Source organism: Seriola aureovittata, chromosome 4, assembly GCF_021018895.1.
Source record: "Seriola aureovittata isolate HTS-2021-v1 ecotype China chromosome 4, ASM2101889v1, whole genome shotgun sequence".
Lineage (NCBI taxonomy): Eukaryota > Metazoa > Chordata > Actinopteri > Carangiformes > Carangidae > Seriola > Seriola aureovittata.
The window spans coordinates 5037531-5045441 of record NC_079367.1 but is presented as its reverse complement, the minus strand read 5'-3'; positions in this window follow the sequence as shown (position 1 = coordinate 5045441).

Below are 7911 nucleotides of genomic sequence, written 5' to 3'. Positions count from 1 at the left end.
CTGAGTGACTGAGTGATAAGGTTACACCACTGGTTGTAGCTTGAGTTGTGTTGCCAAATTAGCCCATTTGTTGCTAGATTTCCCAGCTTTTCAGACCCCTTTAGTGCCTTTTTTGTTTTTTCTTCAAAAAAGCATCTAGCAACAAACCCTAGCGACTTTTTGGACAAACCTTAGATACTTTCCATAGAAGAGAGTTGCAAGCATTTCCCCGCAAGTGCGAGTGTGATGGGTTTTGGAGTTTCTAACTTTCTCTCTGAGTGATCATTTCATTTTAGTAAATGTGGCCGAAATCACAGCCACATGTAATAAATAACCCATGTTGATGTATGTTGATTTTGTTGGACGATGTTGCGGTTCCAAGATTTTAGCAGTGCAGAGCAACAGCCTATAAACTGGTCTACTGTAACCCTCGTATTGTCCCGTTGACCGTGCAACTTTTGTCCTCCCGGGTCAAAATTGATCCAATCTGTTCGACTGTTTATAAAACATGAAGTACAACATGATTATCCAATAAATGCATTACACCTTTTCAGTCAACTTCTCTGATCCTGCTCCTCCTCCTCTGATCAGTAATTAGTTGGATGCAATGTGTGTGTATGTGTGTATCCTGGATAGTAAAATGCAGAGAAAAACACATTTATATGAGACAGAAAGAAGAAAGAATCTGACACTACTAGATTACAGGCCAGTGTTTTTTTTCCTGGTAAACACTTGGGATCCTAAATTGACCCTGCACTGACACGGCAGGTTGAACCTGTGAAACCTAGACTACAGATTAGACGACATCACACTGGCATGAAACTGGAACTGGATGCCCTGCCTTGGCCTCGGGTTCCCCCCGGCCTGCTGTCCAACCACGGCCTCGTACAGACAGTCACACAAGAAAGCAAATGTGCTTTATTTGACGGAAAGTAGGGACCCCTCACTTTGGGTAATATTTTATTGGGGAACCCTGCATCATTATCCCTCAGTTTTCCTTTAAAATTAGAGTTTCATCTCTCTGTACTTGCTGTACATGCTGCCGTGAGTGGACTTCATCTGTGTCTTTTTTTTGTTGCTATTTTTATTTGCAAGAGGTCAAAGTTTAATTAACAATGCTTTATGTCCCATGATGCACTGGGCCTGTGAGAGCATCTGTCACAAAGGGAACATTGGAACCAATTTGTCATCTGGAGAGGAAGAAGGCTTTAATCCCGCCGATGAAAATAGAAATGTCCAGAGAAAGATGGACGTACGAGCGGAGAGATGACGAGAGAGTGACAGCCTGGAGAAGAAGAAGAGGAGGAGGAGGAGGAGGAAGAGGAGGACGGGAAGGAGGAGGAAGAGGGAGACAGTAATCCTGTCTAATTCACTTAGTGTTGCGCTGAGGGAGCAGGACACTAAGAGGATTTGGGACATTCTCTAAATTAGATCAGCAAGAATAACAAACTGCAAGGAGAAGTGGAGTGGAGGGAACAAGGGGGCACACAGGGAGAGGTGGCACAGAGGAAGGGGCAGATGAGGGAGGGTGGGGGAGGGTGAAGGAGGGGGAGACAGGAGAGGGTGGAAAAGTTCGATCCATCCAGAAAAAATTGAACGAATCCGCTGATGGGAGGTCTGAGGAAGAAAAAGTTTGGTCGCCAGTTTGAATCATTTTGACGATCCTGCTTTGAAACTCATATCTACAGTAGCTGCCTGTGAGCAAGGCATTAAATCCATAACACGCTATCAAAGAGGTTCTGAGGGAAAACGAGAGAGATGCGGAGAGGCATATGTCCGTTAAAGAACTGCCACCTGTTGTCTAAAAGCACCTGAAAAATCTGTCTCAGCGTCTCAGATCACGTTTGTGTTTGATACTCTAGCGCCAAACGCCAAGCCGCTCCCATAATCCAGACAACTGTTTTAGTCCAACATATCATTAATCTGCAGCTCTAAACTCTGACTTTTACTATTAGTGATATTAACTAGGTGTTAAGTTGTAATCTGCAGTAAAGCCCTTTGCAGAAGTGTATGCTGAGGTTGACAGTGGCTGGTTGATCCATTCATACTGTAATACTGATCCTGTTACCACCACTAGCTGCAGATCAATCTCACCTACTTACACTGCACCACTGTGTGATTTAGCAGCATTACCGCACAAATACAAATCTTATTTAATGATCTATGCAAATGAATTATCAGTGATTCTTTTGTACTATCCATAAACGTATCGATAAGACCAATTTCAAACCAGTTTGGATGAGGATGTTCATAATACTGGTTATACTGTGTCCAATGAAATGACTGCTGATAAATGTCTTTTATTATTATGATAACCTGCTATATCTTAAGCTGCTTATGCTAACACAGCCAATTATGTTTTTGATGATTGTTGAATGATTTATTGCGGAAAGGCTAATAATAATCTAGTTGGATAGAAATATCACTGCCACACAGGAAACAGGTTTTCATCCTATAATGGATTTATTTGATTTAAGAAAGAAAGAAAGAAAGAAAACTGCAATTTTTTGATAAAGCTAAAATGTGTCACAACACATCATAAATTAAACATTGTGGAGCTACAATGACGCCCCGGCCTACAAATCATATTCTCCAAATATACAGGAACACGCTTGTTTGGTATATGACTCAACAAAAATCACATGATCATCATCTTTATATATTTTCCAGTATAAATAAAAAATGCATATCACAATATCTGCTCAAAAAATCACAATATGATTTTTTTTTTCACTTATTTGTCTGTTTATCTTCAACAAACATCGTGCCTATATATAAGGACATTGAGGATGAAAGGTCAACTATGATCATGGACGTCAGTTCAGAATGCAAGGAGAAGAAATCCATGAAATAATAAATAATAAATAAATCAAATTAGTCTCGTATGTCCTTCTTAAATAAATAAGGATAAATAAAGTTATAAGTTACAGACTAATCTGGACATAGTATAAGAACCAAAGAGTAAGATAAACTCCTCTTACCATGACCGCCGCCCCATGCTTGGTGACCAGGTGAACTTAAATGGGAGGTGGTAACGGTGAAAACATGACAAGAGCCAATCAATGATGACGAAAGGAAAGGAAGTGAAGCAAGTGAAGAAAGGAAGAGGGGAATTAATGATGCCTTACACATGAATTACAAAAGTCTGAAGGAGCTGTCTAAACACTGTTCAAGACATCACAATATGAACTATAAATTCAACATATATTTGTTTAAAAGCCACCAAGAGTCATTTTCTGTGTCATTTCATGTACAGTACGACATGTGGTGCCATCTTGGAACCTATTCAAGTCTTATAATGTCTGATCTGAGTCCCACTTAAACAACCCCAGGCTTGTATAGCATTTTCAGCTACTAGTTTTAACCTGGTCGGACACAACAGAACAAAATGTTCCTCACTGAGTGATCTCACTTCCTTTTCATTTTCTTTAATTCTAACCCAAGTGTATAAATTTACTGTGTGTGTGTGTGTGTGAATATACATTTGATGATTTTGGATGTGTCCATGTCTGTTCCTGTACATATGTGTGTGTTTGGGCGTGTGCTGGGCGCGTGTGTGCTTGGCGGTGTTGGGATTAGGAATCGATTAAGAGGAAATTGGACTGCAGGCAGGCAGGGGGGGTGGGGGGGGGGGGGGTGGGGGGGTGAAGGCTGATGGGGAGGCTGGTCAGTTCTGGCAGCAGCAGCCTGTGGCATGATTACAGTGTGCCTCCAGAGCAGGCCGGCCACCAGCTTGTTTGTAGGGGATTAGAGAGAGGAAAGAAATGAATCATATTTCTAAGTCCTGAGTGTATCTGTGTCTGTGTCTGTGCTTCGCAGTCCATATGCTGCTGCTGGGGGATTACAGGAGCACACGGCCTGCAGAAAACAGGAGGGGGTCTATCATTCTATCTATCTATCTATCTATCTATCTATCTATCTATCTATCTATCTATCTATCTATCTATCTATCTATCTATCTATCTATCTATCTATCTGAGTCTGAGTTTATATCTGCGCCATCTAGAAACTCATAAAACTCATTTGTCAGAGCAACAATGCAGCTTTTTTCTACAAGTGTGAACTGGGCAAACGACTGCAGGCTGCTGCACTTGGTTAATAAGCTTTTGGACAGGCCAGTGTTATGCTGTGTCACCATGAAGCTGAACCCAGCTCTGTGTTCTCAGGCTAAATCCCAGTCAGAAGGCAGAATCCCACTGTTACTGGGCAGCCTGAGGAGAAATGTGCAACGACCGGCCAGGACACGTGGCACCGTGTCACAGTGATCAGAACTGAATGTCTATCTGCGGTTGTATAGCCCCAATTACGCATTTCACAGAAGGACGTGCAGGTTCAGCTTCTACTCAAATGTGCACTGTAGCTTTTACTCAAAGTTATGGTTAAGTTACAAGGTTAAGAGAAAAGAAAGAGTTTCAACAAAGTTTATTCAGGGGTTTGATGATCAAAACAGCAGCAAAATCGACCATGATCCAAAACAAAGGATACGCTTCATCCTACCACAAATGAATGATGTTACATTATCCCACATCAACAACACACACACACACACACACACACACACAGACAGGAGAGGCTGGAAAGGTTCGTTGTAATATATTATTCAGCAGTGACTCCTTCACTTCACAAGCAGTGTCATCCGTTAGGATTTGTGCTGACTTCACATTGGACACATTCAGTTTTCAACATCACTGCCAGCAGAGCTGGTATCGTTTTCCCTTTGTGAGAGTGTGTGTCTGTGTCAACATGGCAAAACATGGTCCTGGAGACACAGACTGTAGCCAGAACTACCACAGAGGTGGTTGCCGATACTGTTGTAGGTGTTTATATGTCTGTCTGTGAGCAGATTTTGTCAGCACAACAGCAACAAAACTGTGCATGAAACACTTCAGGTGTGTAGCTGAGATCAAAACCAAGGCCGAGCTCGAAAACGGGAGTGGTCCAAACAAGGGCACTGGAACAAGGGGGTAGGAAGTAGTGAAGGGGCCATTGGCCGCCCACTTTACGCCCCTGGTGCAGATCACTGTATCTTAGTTTTAATCATTGATGTCCACTTTTAGACATGATGTAAAACTAGAGACCATCTTGTGATTTGACCACACCAGACATGATGACCCTCAACATGTGCAATGCCGTTCCTTTTCCATCAAGGTCGAGGAAAGGCGGTTAGGAAAGCAGATTTTGACTTTTCGACCGCAGCCTGTGAATGTGTGTGTCATCGTTGCAAAATATGGTCCTGGAGACACCACTACTGGGAAGTAGAATAGAGTACTCATGGGTTTGTTTTATCTTTAAATATTTATAATCTGATCATTTGCTGAAGTTTATAACATTAAATTCAATCCAGCGTGAGTCATTTTCATTTAAGTCAGTTCAGTTCATACCAGTCCAGTTTTTTCCACTAGCTACAGTTTAAAAACCACCTTAGTTAAGACTCAAAAACATCACTATGGTGTCTTTTTCTCGACATATGTGTCTTGTATTGTTTGTATTATGTGCATTGTGACTCAAGGCCCACAGCCTTGTTTTAAGACAAGCACCCCCAACACACCACGCAGCTAACAGCACAGCCTAAAACCTTTCATGCACTGCACTTTTCACAACCCCCATGGAGCTGACCCTCTGTCCCGCTGGTGGCAGGAACACACAGAAACATTCAGCAATCCAAAAATAATCTGCACATCTCTGGTGCTTCAGTTCGGGGCTGGTGGAGCGGTACCCTGTGTTATGGTTAGTTCTAATCTGTTTTCTGTCCTCTCTACCCTGCTCCCTCTCATCTCTGCCTTATACCCACTCAACCTCTTGTATGGATTAGTGGAACACTCCCAGAAATGGATTCCCGATCTCCTCCTCGTTGGATGTTAGACACTCCCTTTTTTTTTTTTTTTTTTTCCTATTGCAGCCCTAAAGGTTCAGAGGTATAGAAGCTCAGATCCACTGACTTACAGAACACAATGACCACAGAGTTTTAATGAAGTTGTTTAATGTCTCAGAAACATCATAGCTATCTAGCATGGTAGTGGTGAGACTGGTCAAACACAGGAGACAAATGAAATATACAAAATAATTCATGTCAGAAAAATAAGCAGAGAAGATTATAGTAATGCAAAAGATAAAAGTACAGTAAATGATTAAGAAGCATAAACAGCATTGTATCCTATTACTGCTACTTTTATTGGATAAACCCCTGAGTTTGAAAAAAAAAAAAAACAGAAGAAGCAGAGACCAGAAAAATATAAACAGAAAAAAATAGAAAGTTGGCAGTTTTCTAGAAAGTAAGAAAGAGAGATTCTGTTGGGTGGAGCGTCTGCGTAACAACACATCGCTGATACCAGACATGATTGCATTTTCAAGTTTTAATATTTACAAAATAACAACAAAAAGAATATTAGCAATGTCCATGTCAGCTGAAGACATAATATTAATGATGATAGTAATAATACTGATAATAATATCAACTTCAAAACAAATTACCACAATTTTTACTTCAACGAATTCACAGATTTTTAAAGAAACATAATGTTGTTTAAGTCTAATACAAAAAAAAAAAAAAAATCAAACAATACATCAAACACATAAAGTGGTACCCATCACATCTTTACAGGTGGGAGGTGAGAGAGGCACCTAACTCTCTGTGCAAAGGGGGGGCTGCAATTTGCGGCCCAGTCCCTTCCCTTTCTCCGGCGCAGCCTTCTCTCCCATCAAACACCAGTTCAAAAAAAGCAACCAAAAAAAAATATGACAAAGTCATTTATAAATTCAAGAACTGCTTCAACAATTCTCTAACCTCATGCAAACACTGTGAGATGGAAAGGGGGGGGGGGGCTGGGTACTCGGCTGCCAAGCACCACAATGAAACCATTGTTGCCCAAATTGTCTGGAAATGATCCTATTAAACCAACAATGTACAAGCCATTCTGCTCCCGATTACAACCATGCTCAAAGGCAACAGGTTTGTACTGCAGTCACTTCAGTGAGCGACTCTCCCCCCTCCGCTTGTATATTACACACAGGCTGCAGAGGGTCAGTATCATACAAGGCTACTGGGAATCATCCGCTTCTGTCTGCTATACAATTTTCACATGATACTGAATTAGTGGCCACCCTGTAAAAGACACCTCTCCTGGATGTCTGCATGAGTTAGTTGAGTTGTTTGGCTCAAAGCTTTTTGAGTCAGCTCAGTGATGAAAAGCAGCTTCAGAAAAAAAAAAATACATCACAGAAAATACAAGAGAAAGTCTAGAAGGAAGAAATGAACAGAAACTTGGGCTGTCGTCAGTTTAAAACGTCGATTTCAAGGCTGTCTATGCATTAATTAAACTTGTAGGTCATTGAAAATAAGCTCAGCTTCAAATTTGGTTCAAGTCAAGGCCGGTCAAACAGTTTCATCTCTATCAATCAAACCAAAAACAGAAAAAAAAAAATCCATAAACCAAAACTACAGAGTCATCGATCAAAAATATCCTTTGTTTTGCATGTTGACGGTAAAGCCTCTTGTCACCAGTAATAGTTACACTATGTTTAAGCAGCAATTTCAACCTTCTAATTCACTGAGCTGGAGAAAAAAAATCTGCTGTTCCTTCTCAGTAATTTGATTTTATTGTACAGATATTTTAATCTTGTGCCGTTCCTTGATTTCAAGTCTGATTTCTATGCTGTTGAACTCTACTGTCATCTCTTTGTTACAATCACCAAGCCAAGCATCGACAGATTAGTTTACTTCCACTTATATTTTTCTGCAAAAATGAAAAGATTATTTCAGCTGATTAGGTCTTCAACTGATAATGATTAATTGATTTCTGTGTCTCAAGTTCTCTTCCTTCTTCTAACACACACCAAAAGCAATCTTGGGTTATTCACACCACTTCGATTTTGTTTGATTTCTCACTTTTTTCCCCTACCCCCCTTCCCTCCCCGCCTCCCACTTCCTGTTAT